We start from the raw sequence: 22,371 nt of genomic DNA, 5'->3' as shown, positions 1-22,371 counted from the left end.
TTTAGGAATTCAGAAGGTCCCATCAGTTAGAAAAGATATAGCACACTAAGTCAGAGCAGTCTGAAGGTCTGTGGAAAATTTGGTGCATGTAGCTTGAAAGCCCTAGGACGAGTTAGTGTCGGAAATTTAGTCTCAGAAGAAAGCGGAATAATAATAATAAAAATAAGTTTAATAGCAATAACAATATATTGGCTTTTTCAAAGCCAACATAATAAGTTTAAAAGCAATAACAGTATGTTGGCTTTTTCAAGCCAACATAATAATAATAATAATAAAAAGCCCAGTAAGAACAGTACAGCGCATTTTCAATGCACTGTAATAATGAAAAATTGATTTCTGTGCTGTACTCCAGTGGAACATTTTCATCATAAATGACCAACAATTTTGTCACAAAACAATGTGAATCACAAGAAAAGAGTCAAAATTAAATGTCTCTTTTTGTTAGTAAACAAGTTTAAAGCAGATAAATAAGAGTTTATATTTTGGGGTGACCAACATAAAATGTATTAAAGGATTTTAAGCTCACGGTTACAGATGACTCCAGCATCTTGTCCATGGGTACAGGTGCTTGTTCCTAATGCATTTGATGGACAATGTCTCAATGTTGGCTCATTCCCAGTACAACCTACAGCATCCAGCCACACAGGTCCTGAACCCTGCCCAAAGAAAGCCCCGGTCTTTGCTGCTGTAGGAGTCGCACAACCCAAGCTACTGCACACCACTGCAGCATCTGTTAAATCCCAGCCAGCATCACAGACGGTTCCCCATTGATTATTATATAAAACCTCCACTCTTCCAGAACACAGATTATCTCCATCTACCAGTTTTACATCTAAAAGAGAGTGGATAAAAAAGTAGATGCAATTGTGTCAAAGTTATTCTAGCAATTTAGTTTCTTAAAACGATGCTGCGTCGCATATACTCAATGCAGACAAACAACATAGAATTATATTACAAATTATTAGGGCCCAAGCACCTATTGTTATTTAAGAAGTTAATAATGCTGTTATTCTTTCAGCTTGTATCTTATGAGTTTAAAAAAATATATGCAGAATAAACAAACTTGGGCACATTAATGACTAAACTGTGTTTCTCCGTAATATAACGCCATGTTACTTGTATATGAATGTGACTGACTGTCTACTCTGTTGGCAGTATTTTCCAGTCACAAATGTGACCGTACATGTAACATACTGATCTGAGACTAGAAAGGTTGAGGACCCAAATGTGGTATTATTTAGAGGGTGGTGATGTGACATTCAAGCCGAGGCTTTGGAGCTTGTGTCAAGCAAAAATGGGCGTGCAAAATGGGGCCTCGATTCAAAGCTTTTGTTGTTAACGTAGAAATCATGTGACCAATGACAAGCGAAGCTCCACTTTCTACTTTTTAGAATCTTCGAATTCCAGAGCTTTTTTAATGAGTTATTTGCCTTATTCAAAATAATACTGTATAGATTGTATGCACATATGACCTACATGACAGACATATTTTACTTGTGTTTGTGAACATCATTCTTGGAAATGACAGGGGCCCACTTAAACAATCAAGTCCAAAACCAACACACACAAAAAATAAGATAGATATGTAAGGAATAATTGACGACAGGCCGTTGAATTATTCGAAAATAATGCACACCCAATGTGCAATGCAGCACGATGCAAAGTGGAGTTGTTTCAGCTAATGACTTCTACTACTTCTGACTTCTGGACTCGATTACTCAAGTGGCCCCCTGTCATTTCTAAGAATAGTGCAACAGTGAGTGTGTTAAGTATAAATGCCTCATCCACCTTTTAATTTTATAAAACACCTTAACATCATGCTGTGTTCTGTTGTTCACAAAGTATTTTAAGCGTATGATTTTAAGTAACATGATTAATTAAAAAGAAATTTATTAATTTATTAATGTGTCTATGTGTGTTTTGTTGGTGACATTCATTTAAACAAATGTTCTTCTAATTTACAATATAAACCTTTAAAAATATGCTGAATTAGCTGTGATTTAAAAGGAAGTTTAAAATTGAACTAACTTACTGTTGCAAATAATTCCTGCGTAAAGTTCATCCGCACAGCTGCTGCTTGCACCCCATCCAGTAAATGGACAGTTCCGCACTGTCGACTCATTTCCATTACATGTAAGATTGTCCATCCAAATTGGCCCCACATATGGACCCACAAATGACTGCAGCTCTACAAGGCCACCACAGCCCAGCTCTTTACATACAACCGTGGCTTCTTCCAGACCCCAGCCAGTGTGGCACACTGAACCCCAGTGATTATCATAAAGAACCTGAAGTCTGCCATTACATGGACTCGTACCATTCACAAGCTTTATATCTGCAGGAAATATTAGTTTCACACACAGTATAAGCTCTTTCTGGCACAAAATGTTATCATTAGTCATAAATGATCATTTTACCTTACCTCGACAGACAACTCCAGCATCTTGTCCATGGCTACAGGTGCTTGTTCCTAATGCCTTTGATGGACAATTTTTCACTGTTGCCTCATTCCCAGAACAACTCAGACTATCCAGCCACACAGATCCTGAACCCTGCCCAAAGAAAGCCCCGGTCGTTGATGCTATAGGAAACCCACAATCCATGCTTTTACACACCACTGCAGCATCTGTTAAATCCCAGCCAGCATCACAGACGGTTCCCCACTGATTATTATATAAAACCTCCACTCTTCCAGAACACAGGTTGGCTCCATTATTCAGTCTAACATCTGAAGAAAAGTGGATGAAAACCATAAATTCAATACATGTCATTCTTGGAATTTCCTGTCTGCAAATCTACAAACTCATCTACTCTTGCATAATGCTGTGTTACAAACAGGGTTTGAAACAACCACCAACACGCCAAATGCGGGTAAAAATCAGCAGTGCCGGGAAAAGTTGTCAAATCACTAGCCAATTTGGCGTGTTACTTTTTCTAAATTATGTTCAATTGTTATTTCTTTGGCAGATTTGGCTTACATGAGCTTTACAGTTTTAGCACAAATGCTCAATTCATCATGGTATACTAAATACAGCACAGAGAGCCACATTTGCTAATTTCGGGTTTACTTCCCAGTCGGCATTTCAACGTTGATTCAACGTTGAATCAACGTCAGGTACCAACGTTGAATCAACGTTGGATTACCTTTCGGTTTTGCAAAAAATTTCAACGTTGAAATCACGACGTTGTTTCAACGTCACACTTTCAACATAGGTGAATTATGGTTGATATCATGACGCAATTTCAACCTTCTATTTCCTTGTTGTTTTTAACACTAAATATAGATTTTTACTTTACACTGCAATACTCACTAAATGATTTACTGTAAACGTGTCATTTTTAATGCAATTATCATATGAATGCAACTTGCTACGCATAACTTACAGTACAACCCCATTCATAAAACTAAACACTTAAGGAAGGTAAAGTTTAAATGTGGACAAATAAGATGGCAGGTGCCTACCCTTTCCAAATAAACATGAAAGCAGCTGTTAAAAATATTTTTTTATGGATAAAAACACATTCTTTCAAACAGTTAGGTTTCCAGTTAGTAGTGCAGAAGTGGAATTTTCTAAATATAGAATAAAATCATAAAATATGAAACAAAATCATGTTTAAAAGTCATTTTATTAATCTGAATAGAAAAACTTTATTCAAGAAAAACTGCAAATATGAATTTTGTTGTTGGTTTAGTTGACAGTCTTCTTATGGCCACCACCACACATCTATTCTGGCTCATGCTGTACTTAATACGATGACAGCATCTAAAGAGGGGGAAAAAACAAGATATTTAATTTTCAAAAAATGCTGCATTTTAGCCCATGTACAAAAAAATCTTGTTATTGCACATCAGGGCAAGATGCGTTTTCTTTGATAGTCTGACTTGAAACATTGCATAGTCATCTGATGAAGGAACAAAGCTGTTGTGTTTACGAAGATGACAATGAGGTTCAATTAAGATAATCTACAGTGCATTCAGAAATCATACACCTTTCACTTTCAATTTTATGTTGTTGCATGATACTGTAATTGTTTAGATATTTTTACAAAGTAAAAACAGAATTTTAGAAACTTTTGCAAATGTATGAAAAAAGAAAACACATCATATTTACATTATACATATTCAGACCCTTTGAAACAACATCTGCAATTTACCTCAGTTGCCTCCAATTTCTCTTGAGGTTGCTGAGATGTTTCTACACCTTAAAGTGTCATGATGAACACAAAGATTTTTTAAGGAATGTCTGCAACCAAACTGACCAGAAGCACCATTGACTTACATAGTAGGATAAAAGAATACTATGGTAGTGAATGGTGCTTCTGATCGATTTGGTTACAAATGAATCCAATACTGAACGCTTAAGTGATATTGACTTTATATTTTCAACACGCCCAAATGAGATGCTTAACAAAGCAAACACTGACAGGTTGCTTTACGTGTGGGTCAAACAGCCTTTTGTGTAGTCCCTTACCAATGAAATCGAAGATGGACTTCAGAACTTCTGGACTGTCTGTGTAAGACTTTAAACTCACTCAGACCAGCAAGGCATCTTGTTAGCAGACATCCCAACCTGATCAAAAACTTTTGATTAGGAGATGTTATAATCCTATTTTTAATATATGTTTTACAAACTTACCACAGGTGATCTGGCAAAGCGACTTATGAAACAGCATCTTCCCAAATCTCCTCTTCAGCTCATCTTAGCGATCATTGCATTTGATAAAGTTTGGAAAAAGAAAAACATATTTCATTAGTATAGAAATATAAATGTAATCTTGTGGTAAGAAATACAGAAAACTGTGGCCCAAGTACAACTTTTAAAGAAATTAAGAATGTTTACATTTTTGTCATAACACTATTCATTACCTTTTAAGGGGGAATGATTTGGGGATCTGGAAAGACACACTACTTCACCTCTCTGTATTTTATCACACGTCTTCAAATTGCATGTTGATCTGCCTACAATTTAAAACACATAATAAAATAAAAACAAGTCATCATAGCCCCTTTTAAAAAGAAATCATAAATTGTGAAATACAAAACACTGCATCTTAATTATTAGGATTAGTAGAACTTGATCTGATTACAAAACAAATATTAAATGCATTGTAAGGTTTTAGGGGAGACGCTTCACAAAAAAGAAATGGTAAATTACGGATTTCTATTACAACATGGTATCTTGGTGGTGCATTACCAGGGTAGGTGGCAGCTCATTGACAATTAAAAAAATTATGATTAAAGCCATAATACATAAAGATAAGAACAAATAAATGCTGTCATGTACACCACCACAAAGACCCATTTTTTTCTGTCAATATGAAGCTTCTTTAAAACTTGCATCACCATCCACTCTGAACACTGGATTAACTTTTGTCTCTGTATACTGAAAACAAAGTGTTTGAAATATGTAGGCCTACATACTGTAGAAGGAATAGTGGCATACAAAAGAAATTAATTGCTGTGTTGAAAAGTAACCATTGTATCCTAAATTAGTTTCTTATATTTTCCTAATGACAATGATAAACCAGTCTTGAGAAACAAGTAGCAGGTGTTTTTAAAAAGCCACTCTCAATTCTCACCTGTGAAGTTTCTTGTGTTTGTGTGTCATTCTGTTTCTGATCTGACAACCCTTGCTGTCTGTTTCTTGTTCAATCTTGACAAAATATAAAAAAGTAAAATTAGTGCAACATTGGAAGAGAATTCTATAATGACTTTATCAGAACATGAATACATACACTTGCATACTGCATTTAAGTAAATATTGTAGAATAGCAGGGTTAACACAACATTACCTGATCCAGATGTAGTGGCTGTTGATGCATGAAAATCTCAGCATTGACAAGATCATTCTCACTTTTCTAATTTGAAGGGCTCTGATAACGAAGACATTACAAAAGAGTTATAAAAATATACTGATAATAAGAGCACATTTGTCTAGATAACCAATATTTTCTATTTCCATTAAAACTTGCTAACTATTCAACAAGTAAGCAAAATTACACCGTTACAATGTATTTCAATTCGAATAGAACATGCCAACTTACACGACATGATATTTTCGTACAAAGGAGTTAACTTAAGTGTTTCATGCCGCTTAAAATAATGGATACTGCGCGAATGACCGCAGATGCGATCATAAACGTTTATGTAATTGACTGATTACCATGGAAACATGAGGGTCACGTCGACTATCTTGTCCCTTTTAATTTTATAACTGCATTTATACACATTACCCCGTCGAGAAAACCTCAGCATGATTAATATTGGATTCGACGCCCATGTTATCACGTCATCAATAAGTTTGGATTAATGTCATTAACACGAACTGCTATACGTATCCGTTATTGCGAATTCGTGAGCCATAAAACACCAACATCTCATCTAAGTTTTAACACTTTATCAGTAATATGAATTTGAGAAACTAAGCAGCTTACACTGACCGCACCGCACTCGAGCTGCTCCTCCTTACAAAAGGCTGATAGGTGTCTGTGGCGCCTGTAAGACCTCTCGGATATAAGTTACGCTGACTGAACTACGAAATCAACACTTTTTCACCGAAGTTGTCCAAAAAAGCCCTTACATTTATAACTAGTTGCTTTTCTGAAGCAAAAACAACCAAGTGGTTAAGTTGATAAAAACACACCTCATATTAATTTATTAATATTCATAATAACGAAGTCCAATTTCGGCGGGAACATCCCGTGGACTAGCAAATTAACTACTATAACGAATACAGTCGCAACTAACAGAAAAAAACCCGATTTGGCATCGTGCTTTTTTTGTCATACCACTTTGTATATGTGAATAAAATAACGTTATGCGTTTACATTGACTTATATTTCCTTACCTCTTCTTTCTCTGAAGCATTTTCTCCTGTGATACGCAAGATCTCGAAGACAGCCGTTAAAACAGTCCAGTCTCGCGTAATCTCGCGAGATTACGTCGCTACCTGTATATTCAATTATTTGTTAATTTTTTTTATAATGTCATCAATTTTATAAAATGAGTTTTTAAATTTTTTTTCTGAATGATTCATATTATAAAACATTATTTTATTGTCTCTCTGCAACCATTTACTTCACGGTTGTTTCAACGTTGTTTCAACGTTGAATCAACGTTGAAAAAACAACTGACGTTATTTCAACCAAATTTCAACGTTGATTTTTAAGCATTTTATTAACCTTTTTCAACCGTTTACCATTCACCGTTGTTTCAACGTTGTTTCAACGTTGAACAAACAACTGACCTAATTTCAACCAAATTTCAACGTTGAAGGTCGGTCATATGCCCGCTGGGTTAAAAACCCCCATCACTACGCAACAAACAACAGGGCTCTAGACTCGAACATCTGGTCTAGGTTTTAATGCCAAGTGGCAAACTGGGTGTGAATAGCACGTTTATCCGTGTGTCTCAATCAGTTCCCTAGCCCCAGGTAGTTAATCAGTATTTCGTGTACATTGGCTCACTATCAGGGTACCCCCAGGATTGTCAAACCTAAATTCAAGGCTTTTTAAGACCTTTTTAATACAATTTCAATTGAAATTTAATACCTACATCGCACCATTCGGGTAAAATAAATCATTTTAAATAATGTAATATACCTCAAATAATTACTATTTTTACTACTATAATTACAAGTGTTTGAACATTCATGACAACATGCCTCTGAAAGGCTGAGTCCAAGGCCAAACGGCCTAACCCAGGGGTTCTCAAAGTCCGGACTCCGGTCCGGATCCGGACCCGACGGCAACTTGATCCGGACCTGCGTCCACTTCATATTACAAGTGCATTAATTTCTATGTGATTGATTAAATGTGTGCATTTGCTATTTTACAAATGCATATTAAACTTGTAAACTATTCGTTTAGTTTCTTTTCTTTTTAGATTTAAGAGTAGTCCTGATCTGAAAATAAAACAAGTTATTTAAAAATTTCCTGTGTGACGCTGTAGCCATCACACCCAGATATTATGCACAGCTACTTCATGTACTACGGCTTTTGATCATTAAGTCCTTATCAATCACTGTTGGTTTGAGTCGTTTATAACATGCATTTAAAAAAAGCAACACTCCTCAAACATAATCATGAAAATACCTGAAAAGGTTTGAAGAACAGTAATATAAATATATCCTTAAGCCATTTCCTGGAGCTCCGTGTGTCTGGTTCTTCGTCTGCAGCACATATTAAGTCTCTGCCTACCAACCACACTTTTTTGCCATGGTTTATGCATCTGATGGAGAACAAACTGTGCCATTTCTCTAATTAGGTTGCTCTGTATTTTGCACCTGGTTACTTTTGGCATATTTCTTGTGTTTATTTATTTTATTTTTTTTTAACTTTAAATGCAAAATACACTTATGTTTTTCCCAAACTATATGTGTTGATTTGATATATAAACAAATGATTTACATAAAGTTTTTCCGGACCTATGAAAATTATGGGAATTCAGATTTGGACCTTTGAATGTAAACTTTGAGAACCCCTGGCCTAACCCTTATCTTTACCCAACAATCAAAATCAACAATCAAATAGATTTAATAGATTTAAATGTACATTTATACATTTATTATAAATTTAAAAATCCCTATATCAGGGATGGGCAACTGGAGGGCCAGGCCCTCCTCTTTATCTTGTGCAGTCCGCCACATTTTAATATGACCATTATGTCGGAAAAGGTAATTTATGTTAAAACAATAGTTTTGTTCGATCCATGCCATAAGCTGCAAACCAAACAATAACACCAATTTTAAGGTATTAATTTTTTGCTGTTTAATTTAGTTAAGATAATAACAACAACAACATCTAATAACACTCATCAGTTATGCTCTGAACCAGAACAATACTGACAAACAAATTAACCATATTAAGCCAAATGAAACAAAAACCCCTCAAACACAACAACAAATTAAAATGTAATGCTATTTTGACCCTTAAAAGACAAAAGATTTGTTCACTGCACCAGACAAAAAACTGGACACAAGCTCATATATTATATAGATATATTTCTGTTAATCTTTTCTGTTAATCTTACAGGACCATACTAAAGTTTTCTAATACTAACTTAGTGTGACAATGTCAATATGTAGCCTATAGTATATATTGCAAGATGATATTAACTAATTAAACAGTAAACAAAATATATAATAGTTTAAAAATTAAAGCTTATTATTGCATGGATCACACAAGACTTCTCCGACATACAGATCATAATAAAACGTGTCTTCTCTACCTAGATTTACTAGAGACGGATTGTGGAACAGAAGATAGTGTGTGTCACTGAATCAAACAAAAATCAAACAACCGATCACAGGTGCTTGGACACCCGTCATTGTCCCGCCCCCACAGTCCCAAGTCATCTTGATCGAGCAAGTGCGTGTTGTGCAGCTGCGAGCGCATAGAAAGAGTCGAGCGAGTGCTCATCCCAGCGTTTGCTTGCGTGACTGCGTTTTTGCGCTCTGAGCAGAGGTGCGCTCTCGGGAGGACGTTTTTCTGCGCGCAAATAATGTTCTGTGAACACGCAAGGATGCTTTCCCGCGCGAATAGTGTTCTGTGCTCGTATCTGTCGATCGCGCATGGTTTTCGTGCATATAAATCTATTGATCATTTAAAAAATTAAGACCTCCGTGAAAAATTCAAGACTTTGAGGTGAAATTCAATACCTTTTAAGGCCTTAATATAGTTATATGTAATTCAATACTTTTTCAAGACTTTTAAGACTCCGCGGGTACCCTGACTATACATTGTGACACATGATGACTTATTTTCTGTTGACATGCTTATTAAAACAAGAAGTCACAACTTGTATTTGAAAGCAACATAGAGACACAGCATTTGACCTATTTAAAGCGCCATGAAACCCAGCTGTTTCAGCTCCAGTCTACCTCATCATCATTTTGAAAAATGCAACTTAAATGGGTGTGGATGCTGTGAGAAGAACGGCGATGAGTGGGCGGGGCAACTGATATAAGCTAAGATTTACTAAGATTAGCAGTATTACAGAAATAATTAAACGAATATAATATTTAACACATTCACTTCAGAACCGTATCCATGTGCGATTATCCTGAGCCCCAGACACCCCTCCCTCGGCTGACCTGGCCGCACGGAGAACATGCACGAGCGCGCGCACACACAAAAGCAAAAGTCTCCGCATTGGATAAGAACACTCTATCTTATAAATAGTAATGAGAGACTGATGGTTATGATGCACTACGGTAATTTGCCACGTCAGTCATGACGTTTACACGATATGGAGTTTAAACCCGGAAGAAAAAAGCCAAAAATTAACTATTTTTCACCTAATGTTAAAATTAACAGATACTAACATTGTCTTCTATGATGTGCAACACAACTAACTTTGTTAACATCTAAAAAAAAGTGTTGGTTAGTCTTTCATGACACAAACATGAACAAATACACGGCTTCATGATCTTAGAATAATATTTGGTTATTATATTTATTGGTTCTTCCTAACCCCAAAATAGCTGGTAGAAATCTGAAAAAAGACAAACCAAAGCTTGGGTCTTATGAGGTTAAATCTTATTTTTTTTTACCTACGGTGTTTAACAACTAATGCATTTTATTGTTTGTATTATATTTTGTTGCTTTTGAGTGTTCCATTTATGTCTGTTTCTAATGTACAGCACTCTAATGTACAGGTCAACCTTGTGGTTGTTTTTATAAATAACTCTAAACCTACAACTACTACTACTACTACTACTACTACTACTACTACTTAATTTTGTTATTTTCTTTCTTTTTTGACTAGTAGAAGTTATGAGTGGCCATTAAATGCATTGGCCAAATTGGCTGGTGAGTGAAAAAGTCTGTTTCCCGTTATTTATTGGTCAGCTGGTCAGACTTTATTTTGCGTATGATCTGGTTCTGTGAGTATAGACTTGATGCTGTTAACAGGATAAATTTTATGTAATAACAAATATCCTAAATTGTGCTTAGGAAAAACACTGATTCTATTGTACCTCGACAGATGACTCCAGCATCAGATAAATGATCACAATTGTGTGATGCCCATCCACGAAAACTGCACTCTTTTAGTGATATTTCAGTCCCTGTACATTTGACATCATCCATCAAAATTGTTCCTACACCAGGTCCAAAGTAAGTATGTTTTTTAGCTTCAGCGCCGGTTGGGCATCCGACCTCCTTACACACCACTGCAGCATCAGCAGAGTCCCAGTAATCTGAACATACTGTTCCCCATGTCCCATCATGAAGAACCTCCACTCGTCCAGAACATGAGTTACTTCCATTCACCAACCTAACAACAGCTAAAAAGACAAGTTATCAAAAATGCTCAAATGTTCTTGTAATTTTGTCATTATTTACTCACTCTCATGTTGGTTCAAAGATTTAACCTCTTATTTTTTAGGTAAAAACCAAAATAGACACTAAAAAGAAATTACATAGCATCCACATATCTGATTGGGGGATGTAGTCAAGGAATGATTCACATGACGAATGACCTACAATTATGTCATAAATCTGTCATTGTGAAAAAGTCACATGAAGATTCTTTATAATGTCTTTATTTGTGTATACACAACACTTAATAAGAGATTTTAAGCTCACGGTTACAGATGACTCCAGCATCATTTCCATGGCTACAGGTGCTTGTTCCTAATTCCATTGACAAACAATCCATCACTGTTGACTCATTTCCAGAACATCTCACATCATCCAGCCACACAGGTCCTGAACCCTGTCCAAAGAAAGCCCCTGTTGTCGCTGCGACAGGATTCTCACAATCCACGCTATTACAAGCCACTACAGCATCTGTTAAATCCCAGCCAGCATCACAGACGGTTCCCCATTGATAGTTATGTAAAACCTCCACTCTTCCCGAACACAGATTGGATCCATTTACCAGTCGAACATCTAAAAGAAAGCAGATGAAAACCATAAGTAGATATCCAGGTATCCAAGACATTCTTGCAGTTTCTTTGCTGATCATTTTAGAAACTACATGGCACAATGCAGAAAAGATACATAAAAATATCTTAAACATACAAATATTGCTGTTGTATATTTTTGCTTATTTATTAAATGAGTTTAAATGAATATCACTGAATAAGCACATATTAATGACTGAAAACTGAATTGCTCTGTAATTGAACCCAATGTTACTTAAGACCATAAGATATTTCAGCTATAAGCTACATCAACATTGAGACTAGAGTTAATTTGTAATGCTTGTCTATTCTGTGTTTGTATTCTTTTTTCTGTACTGTTTGTGTATGTTGCAGTTTTACACATAATGTACAAGTGCCCTTCATAAGTATTCCTCTGTTTGCTGTGGAGTCAAGAAATGTCTAAACATTAAAAGATGAACATTATACAAAAGTACAGAATCTGTCACATTATTTTTGTTTAATGGGCACTGAGCTGTGTCCTGATTGTTTACACATGAAAAGCATAAAATGTGTAGGATCAGTTTGATTCACTTGTGTGCATTTGGGTACAACACATAAGTCAGCATTTAATGCTGTTGTTCTTTGTTGTTAAAGCATGTATGTGTTGAAACATAAACAAAGATTAATAAAATGTGACATTCTAAACTTCTGACATACTGATATTTATCTTATCAATATCTGGTCTCCACAGCAAAAAGAAAAATCTTGTCTTTACTGTTCTGATACTTATGGAGGGCATTGTATTGTGGGTGGGTGTGCGTGTGCATATATGTATACCTAGATTTATTTTTTCATGAGAAACTAGTAACTCGCTACTTGAGTATTATTTTCATTGCATACCTTTTACTTCTACTTGAGTAATTATTTCTTTACTCACTTGTACTTTTACTTAAGTAAAGTTATTGGCTACTCTTTCCACCTCTGTTAAAATCTTCATAAATCCAGGCTGAGTTTGCCACGTTAGCCTAAATAATCAGACAGATAGCAGCTACCTATCATAGCTTGCAGACAAGCAGCCTAGGTTACTATTTTTTTGGTAGGCATTAGGCAAACATGTTTGCTGATTTTAATAAAGACCCTGTTATTCTCAGTCCTTCATATAGGCTGTAAGTTTTTTTTTCAGGGGGGTGCCCTTTTTTTTAGGACAGTTCAACTGCCTCTAAAAATTCCTGTGCACGTCCCTGCCTTCACGTGTATTCGCGCTTTGGCTGTTTTAACTTTATTTATTTTATTTCCAGCTTACAACACCACCTTTTCCGACAGTTGTTGTCTGATATGTCGGCTCAATGATCACTTGCTTATCCACAATTACATTAGATAAAAGATCCTGGCGTTTCTCCGAAGTTCAAAGCAGACAAAGGCTCAAATATTATGCGAGTCATCGTTCTCACACAAGAATGTAATTTAAACGAGTAACAGTTAATCGCCCATCGCTCACAGCCCAGCACCTGCACCACTGTATGTGTATCGCGCTGACAAACATACACCTGATTTTACTGCTCTGACGAAATCTAAAAGTATAATTTCTCTTATTAGAAGCTAGCCTAATGTTTGCCAGTTATTAAGATGGCTGTTGTAGTTTAAATAGAGGTAGTGAAATAATTAGCTTTGACAAAAAACTGCATAAAACAATGTTATGTTTCATATTATAAACTTTTGGTTATGTGTACTTAAGTGAGTAAATAAGTTAAATTCTCAATGAGTGTGATATGGCTCTTATTTACCCCTTTAAATGTAGAATAAATCTTACTCGAGTATCTTACAATGCACTTATGTTATGCAGTTTTAAAATACAAAATACGAACATGTCTGGATGTAGATAACGCCTACTTGGTCATATTACAATGCACAAGTTTGTTGTATGCAATTGGAAAATACATGTTTGTAGAAAAAGTGTATTGTACAATGCACTGATTTTGTTGTTATGCAGTTTCAAAATACAACATGAGTATGTTTAAATGTATATGTAGTCATCATCACTGATATATCTCTGGCCCCCATGACAAACTTATTGAATAGCCCTGTCGTAGACGCTCAACACACAATCATATTCATAAATAGTAAAGAAATGAAATGATGTTAGGCTATCAGTGCTGCTGTCGCTCTCTCCTATCGCTTATTTTAAAAATGAGCTTATGATCAATAAAATGCAGCTTATATCTGCAGCTTTTGGTGACGTGAACTCTGGCCTACATTAAGTCTCATGTTTTTAAGATTATCTTAAGTACTAAAGAAGAATTTTTGGTATATTATGTACAAAATATATTATGCACTTTAAAGGGATTGTTCACCCAAAAATGTAAATTATTTAAATTACAATTCTAAAAAAATTTAATAAGAAAAACTGAACATTTGCAGCACAGCCATTATAGTAGGTTCTAGGCTAGCTAGAGGTTATCTAGGTATGTGATCCCTGTATTTACATAAAATGGTCTGTGCTAAGTCCCGGATGTCCTTCAATACTGGAAACACCCCTGGTTACAAGCCTGTATACATTTCTGTGTGTGTGTGTGTGTGAGAGTGTGTGTGTGTGTGTGTGTGTGTGTGTGTGTGTGTGTGTGTGTGTGTGTGTGTGTGTGTGTGAGTGTGTGTGAGAGTGTGCGTGTGTCAGGAATGCTTTCACGTATTGAAACCAAACTTTGTACATGAACTTGGAACTCCAATGCGAGGATGCACAAGATAAAAAACATTCTAAAATTTTACATTTCACAAATCACGTTAGTGACCGCACCAGAGCAAGCACACTTTTGCGGTTCCTCTGGAAGTGCATTTTCTAGTTATAATTTTTTTTTATGTGGCATCATCTACTCCCATGCCTTTTTGATATGCAAATTGTAATGGATCTTGAAAACCTGACAACTGTCTACTCAAATGACCAAGGATGATCCTTTCAAAACATTTCATTATATGGGATGTCAAGGCAATGGGCCTTAAATTATTTAAATTGCGACCCCCATTTGCATGTTTTGGAATCGGAAAAAGACATGATGTCTTCCACATATTTGAGAGAGAGAGAGAGAAAGAGAGAGAGAGAAACAACTTATAGTTTAAAAGCCTGTCGCGTTACTACATTATCATTAAACTGTGTTCTGCTGTTTACATAATCTGGCTTTCTATAGTAGCTTGTTTCAAATCCAAATCTTTGCTCATGGCCTTTAAAACCACCATTGAGTTCAGCACCACCCTACCTTCAATTACTTATTCAGACTTATGAACCGTTTCTACCCAGTCTCTTGTAGGTGCGTATAAATAGCACAAAGTGTAAAAATCGTGCAATACATATGCCAAATTCCACTTTGGCATGCATAGAATACACCAGTCCTTCCCATTCCCTTAAATGGCGCATCTTTTTTTTGTGGTTTTATTTATTGGTTTCTAATTTTTTTCTGTTTTTAAACCATTTCTGCTTGGGTTTAAGGTTAGATTTGAGATTTGCTTAAGGAGGTTATTTAATATACGCATTTCTCCATGTTTTTGTCTATATTTAAGCCATGGTCACTTGGAGTTGGGGTTAGAATTGGGGTTTGGGTTAGGACAGTGGTTCTCAAGGCCAGTCCTCGGGACCCACTGCTCTGCACATTTTGGATGTCTCTCATATCTGACAGACTCAGTTCAGTTCATGGAATCTATCCTAACGAGCTGATGATCTGAATCAGGTGTGTTAAATAAGGGAGACATGCACAATATGCAGAGCAGTGGGTCCCGAGGACTGGAGTTGAGAACCACTGGGTTAGGATGTCATTTTTATATAACAAAAAGTTGTTCTAATCCTAAACCCAACAAAAATGGTAAAATTAGCAAAAAAAATTGAGAAACAAATAAATAAAACAAACAAAAAAGATGCAGCATTTAAGTGAATGGGAAAGACTCATATGCATATGCTATGATACTGTGTTAAACTTGATGAGACTATATCTAGGGCACTTATGTATCGCTGTTATTGTGTGGTTCTAATTGCTTCTATTGTTTGCCTCATTTGTAAGTCACTTTGGATAAGAGCGTCTGCTAAATGACTAAATCTAAATAGGGGAACCACTTTATGTGCTATATAGCACCTGTGTAGAAAATAGGGTGCTATTTAGAACCATTAACTCTTTCACTGCCGGCATTTTTCATGATTTTCACAAAAGTTTAATGCCTTCCAGAAAATGCTCCTTTTTAAATATATAAACATATGAAATAAAAGAACAGACCCTCTGCTTTCAAACAAAAAAGTTTCATCCTACCTTCATGTGTTCTGTTTTTATCACCTCTCAAATATGTGTAGGTTTCATCAAAACACCAAATTTGGAGCAAAAAGCTGAGATAATTGATAGACTTTTGATAGAGATCAAATGCAGAGCGGTCTTTAAAACATACACGGACATACAGCTGTTTGCCCTAGGGCAATACTTCAGTTTTTTTATAAGTTGCGGAACCTGGTGGATAATAGCGGTATTGCAGATTGACGAGATAACTCGTCAATGGCGGGGAAAGAGTTAATGGTGCTATAGTCAAGCTATTGCTCCACTTATGTTTTTACATAGGTGCTATATAGCACTTAAAGTGGTTCATCTATGATTAGGAGCCAGTGAAGTCCTTTTAATGCAGTCTGTGAAGACATGTTATAAATGTAGCTATAATTCAGGTACATTTTTCCCATGTAAGCCTAAGGTTGTGTTTTCAATCTTATTAATGTCTGTTACTATTAAAGAATAGAAGTGAGAAAGCAGAATTGCGTACATCCTTCCAGAATGGTTAACATGTCTTCCTAAAAGGCTGATGAGTTAAATCAGGTGTGTTAGATAAGGAGACATCTAAAACTTTCTGGGAGGGGGAACTTAAGGACCAGTATTGGAAAACACTGCTCTACAGTGTCCACAAATTAAAACTGCATAAAACAATAAAATTGGGTATTTTATGGCCACTGTTTAATTTGTGGTGTGGCATCATGAGAGGGCATTTGCCATAGGGAAGATACATTCTCTTAAGATGGCTGGAACAAGAGGGTGTCTTGGCAAGAACTACAACTACCAGGTCATCAGGTGGAAAGTTAGGGGGCAAGATGGCCACCTCTTAAGGATTTCAAAGCCCAGACTGCTTACACACGGGGGAAGCTGCAAATAATGGGGGCACATTGCATAGTACCCCACGGGTCAAGTCAGGTCAGCTAACATTTGGGGGGTTTTCCACTGGGTACAGTACATAGTACCAATACTTTTTTTAGCACCATCGCAGTTGATCTTCCATGCGAGCAGAGCTTATACTAAAACATGAAGTGAAAACACTGTAGATCACTGATTGGTCTGAGAGAATCGTCACTACCAGGGTCATTACTAAATGCAGATTAGCATGACGCATGTATGCAAAGCGGAGCATGATGACTGATGCCACAGGTGTTTGTACAGAACCTGTCATGTGAGGTAGTGATGAACGTGATGTGCAAAAATCTATTTGTGGTGGACTGCACTAGTAAAAGATCCTTACCTCTCATGTTGCCACAGCAGGTTACTGTTGACATTCACCATATTTTAAAGTAAAGTAATGCTTAAGTAGATGTAATGCATACATAGAATTCAATTAAATGTATCACTGCCTTTTGCCTGTTAAGTCCTTATCCCTAGAGGTCCCTAGGTAACATGTTTTACTAGCTTTCATCTAAAAGCCAATTCAACTTTTATAGTTTAAGCTTTAAAAAAGTAAGATGCTTCAATGACAAGATTAATTTACAATGCATATTCTGCATTAGCTGTGACTTAGAACGAAAGATTAAAAATGATCTTACCATTACAAACAACTCCTGCGTAAAGACTGTCCATACAACTGCTTACACCCCATCCAGTAAATGGACAGGTCCGCACTGTCGACTCTTTTCCTGTACATGTAAGATTATCCATCCATATTGGCCCAACAAATGGACCAACATATGACTGTAGCTCTACAACACCGCCACAGCCCAGCTCTTTACACACAACTGCAGCTTCATCCAGACCCCAGCCAGTGTGACAAACTGAACCCCAGTGATTATTATAAAGAACCTGAAGTCTGCCATTACATGGACTTGTACCATTCACCAGCTTTATATCTGCAACAAATATTGGTTGCACATACAGTATAAGCATCAGGCACAACATTGTATCATTATTAGCCATAAACAATCATTTCACCTTACCTCGACAGACGACTCCAGCATCTTTTCCATGAGTGCAAGTACTTGTTCCTAATTCCTTAGATGGACAATTTTTCACTGTTGGCTCATTCCCAAAACAACTCACACCATCCAGCCACACAGGTCCTGAACCCTGCCCATAGGAAGCACCAGTCGTTGCTGCTACAGGAGTCCCACAATCCAAGCTACTACACACCACTGCAGCATCTGGTAAATTCCAGTCAGCATCACAGACAGTTCCCCATTGATCATTGTATAAGACCTCCACTCTTCCAGAACACAGATTAGCTCCATTCATCAGTCTAACATCTAAAGGAGAGTGATTAAAAAACTAAATTAGATGCCAATTTGTTAGAGTCATTGTTTCAACTTTGTTTCTGCAAATTTAACACCATGGGGTTGAAAAAAATGTGAGCGCAGTTTGACAGACTTCTTTCTCATCAAATCGGAATAAACTTATTATACTCAATCATTCATGACAACAAAACTTTGTGCATTTTTCGAATAAAGAAAATAAACAGAGCGACAGCTCTGTCTCCACAAACATCTTTCTGAAACATGTTACACATGATGTATTTCAGGTGAAATCTCAGGATGCTTGACTACTTCCGCCAGTACTAGAGCAATATGATTTTCATATAATATGATTAATATGATGAACATTCGTTACCCAAAAAGCTAAAAAACAGCTAATTTTTTATGCCTGTTTACTTAATAAACGCATTAATGTGTCATCTGACTCGCTCGTTCCTCCAATGACTTCATGGAAAATATTGATAGACAGAACGTGTAGCCAATAGATAACGAATCCAACAATCTTTGTGTGACGTTTGATTTCCTGGTGTGGAAACGGAATTTTATACGCTTACATAAGGATAAATAATAATAAGAACGAACATATATGCATGTAAACAAAAGACTTTTATTTTGGGGCTGACTGGGCCTTAGAAAAGGCACTAGTCTTATAAACTCTTGCAATAACCAAATTTTTGGGCCTATTGACTTCAAACGTGAAATATAACTACTTCAGACTTGTGGCTTTGGCATCATTGCATTTCTAGGTTTCACACACATATTTATCATTAAAAAAAATTGTATTAAAAAAGATGTTATGCAAAACATTTTTATTACAATGTACTTCAGCCTCTCTAACTTTTTTTAATTTTTTATCTTAAAATAATTTTGAAATCTGGAAAATGAAGCTCAAAGTGTATTCTATCTAATGATACCACAGTTATGCTTATACTCTAAGTGGTTTAGTAAAAACATTTTCATGGTTTGGGCCAGAGTGGGGGTGCTTTTCAAGAGGTTAAAGATGGGAGGTCAGTACTTCTAGCCACCACTGCTGTGTGCCACACTGCCATAAAGCATGCCAACTTTAACACTGCTAGTTTTAGCCAAAAAATTCACTAATAACAGTGTTATTCCTCTGTTTTTGATACACTTCTGAACAATGTATAATTATCATCAATACAAGCTAAGATAACATCTGTGTTTATACAAGCGAAACGTTAGAAAAGTAAAAACACATATTTTTGTAGATTTATGTATGCTTTATTAATAACACCATTCAGCATTATGTAGCAATGATAACATCGCAGGCACGCAGTTGAAATTCTGTGTCAAAAATCTATTTCAGCCTGTGTGGTACTGTAACAAAGTGTGTCATTCACTCTGTGTGTCATTCGGTGTGCTTCCACTAAACTCTGGAAACTAATGAAAGGTAGGTGGACATGAATATTTAGCTTTTATCTTAGTACTGACAAGATTTCATTGAAATCTATTGTGGAGAAGGTATTTAAATAAATCGCGGAAATTTGGTAGTCACATATTTGGTGGTAGATTAGCGGATGTCCTGTCCACTGCAGGCATCGTTCTAAAAACCATGGGTAGGCTACCATGAGTCTGATGCCCATTCCAACTAAAGTCTGATTGTTTGTGACATTTAGTGTTTGCTGATAAGTAAAACAGATTGGATTTCATTTTACATAAAGTCTGGTTCTTTGAGCATAGATTTAATGCTTTTACCAAGATTATTTTTTATGCAATAAAAAATATTCTAAGCAGTCACTTAAGTAAAAAAAAAACAACACTGTATCATGTAGGGATGCACCGATAGGATTTTTTGGGCCGATACCGATTTAAACAGACAACTTCTGGCGGATACCGATATTAAACACTTGTATACAATACTATACAGTTGGTCTATTAGCTAGTTTATTTCTGCATCAAATTATTTTTTACTGAACATGGATTGGATCTAATTAACATTCAACTGACCAACATAATAAGAGAGGCACAAATTAAGCTAAAACAAATATAATAAGACAGCATGACAACCTTCAAAGGTGGTTTTTGCTATAAAGCATTTATTTTATTAACAACATTAACTCATTTTTTACATATAATGGATTTTTTTATGCAGTTAATTAATAAACAATCGGTATCGGCCTTTCTCGTGCTATTGCCGATATGCCGATGGTTTCAAATTCATCAAAAATCGGCCGATAAATATCGGTGGCCGATACATCGGTGCATCACTAGTATCATGTCTTACCTCGACAGATGACTCCAGCATCACCTGAATGATCACAGTTGTGTGATGCCCATCCATTAAATCTGCATTGCTTTAGTGACAATTCAGACCCTGTACAATAAACATTATCCATCCATATTGTTCCTAATCCAGGTCCAAAGTAAGAATATTTCTTTGCTTCAGCACCAGTCGGACATTCCAACTCTTTACACAACACTGCAGCATCAGTAGAGTCCCAGTAATCTGCACACACTGTTCCCCATGTCCCATTATAAAGAACCTCTACTCGTCCAAAACATGAGTTCTCACTATTCACCAACCTAACAGGAGCTAAACATAAAGGACATGTTATTAAAAATGCTTAAATGTTCTTGTAAATTATGTCATTATTTATATTTCTGTTATACTCTGCTTACAATATTGAATACATTCTTATTGGAAAAGAGTTGCATGGAGATTCTTTGAAATGTCTCCATTTTTGTTAGCAAACATGTTTAAAATGATAAATAAATAATGACAGTTTAAACTTTGGTGCAAACTACAATATTTATTCAAAGATTTTAAGCTCACGGTTACAGATGACTCCAGCATCTTGCCCATGGCTGCAGGTGCTTGTTCCTAAATCATTTGATGGACATTGTGTTAGTGTTGGCTCATTCCCAGAACAATTTACATCATTCAGCCACACGAATCCTGAACCCTGCCCAAAGAAAGCCCCGGTCTTTGCTTCTATAGGAGTCCCACAACCCATGCTCTTACACACCACTGCAGCATCTGTTAAATCCCAGCCAGCATCACAGACGGTTCCCCATTCATCATTATATAAAACCTCCACTCTTCCAGAACACAGACTATCTCCATTTACCAGTCTAACATCTAAAGGAAAGTGAATGAAAACCATAAGCAAATGTAAATGTGTCAAAGTCTTCTTGAATTTTTTTCATAATGCTTTGGTAAATAATACAGACAAGATATATGAAATTTTATTATATTTATAATTACAATATTATTATTATGCTGTTATTTTGTGCAGCAAGCAGAATTTTGCAACAGAATTTCTTATTCTCAATGAAAAATAATATTGTACTAATATCTAAATTAATACTTAATCCCCACAAACGAATGATTAGTGGTATGAAATAATCAAAGACTAATAAAGTCTAACCTTACTTAGGAGACTTAAGGATTCAAGTTTTAATAATATTCATGTTAGGCAAATGAAAAAAAATTCACCAGAACATTTTACCTATTCTCAATTTCAATTAATGTGTTTAACTAGTCAACTTAAAACATAAGAATATTGAAGTAACAAACGAGTTGATAGGAGTGCTACTTGGGTGTAGAGAAAAGTGAATTCCTCTGGTGCTCTTCAGCTTGGAGATCCAAAATTAACAGTTCAACAATAGTTCTGAGGCACTCACAAGGAATAAATGTTAAAAAGCCTTTATTGTAAACTTGGCTTTATATTTAAAACCATGCCAACATGTTTCGGCCTATATGGCCTTCTTCAGGGCAAACTCAAAATGGCAGTCTGTGGACTGCATGCTCTATATCTTCATATGGTCACATGACCTAAAACACATGATCTATACAGGTATCACATGACACAAAAAAACCCCACCAAGTTACATTGTCAATATTATAAAGTAATAATTTTAAATACCACTAACAATACATATAAATATAGCACCACAAATAATTTTTCTACAAAGAGCAATTCAATTTGCCTTTAAAAAGGATAATACCTGTTTAATGTA

The 22,371-nt window shown here is 35.9% G+C and overlaps 1 long non-coding RNA gene and 2 pseudogenes across 1 annotated transcript; all 3 read right to left on the bottom strand.

Annotated features, from left to right (window-relative positions):
- Positions 1-506: 506 nt before the first annotated feature.
- On the bottom strand, positions 507-2,771 carry LOC135747038 (soluble scavenger receptor cysteine-rich domain-containing protein SSC5D-like; annotated as a pseudogene).
- A 307-nt stretch (positions 2,772-3,078) lies between these two features.
- LOC135747204 (uncharacterized) lies at positions 3,079-6,920 on the bottom strand. Its single transcript, XR_010531783.2, has 7 exons — positions 6,436-6,920; positions 5,794-5,874; positions 5,581-5,654; positions 4,868-4,960; positions 4,638-4,700; positions 4,473-4,571; positions 3,079-3,764 (listed from the first exon to the last, which is right to left on the bottom strand). It is a non-coding gene; the product is annotated as an uncharacterized lncRNA (long non-coding RNA).
- A 4,646-nt stretch (positions 6,921-11,566) lies between these two features.
- LOC135747039 (scavenger receptor cysteine-rich type 1 protein M130-like) lies at positions 11,567-21,365 on the bottom strand (annotated as a pseudogene).
- Positions 21,366-22,371: the final 1,006 nt, after the last annotated feature.

Source organism: Paramisgurnus dabryanus, chromosome 1, assembly GCF_030506205.2.
Source record: "Paramisgurnus dabryanus chromosome 1, PD_genome_1.1, whole genome shotgun sequence".
Classification (NCBI taxonomy): Eukaryota; Metazoa; Chordata; class Actinopteri; order Cypriniformes; family Cobitidae; genus Paramisgurnus; species Paramisgurnus dabryanus.
This window is presented reverse-complemented; position numbering and strand designations above follow the sequence as displayed.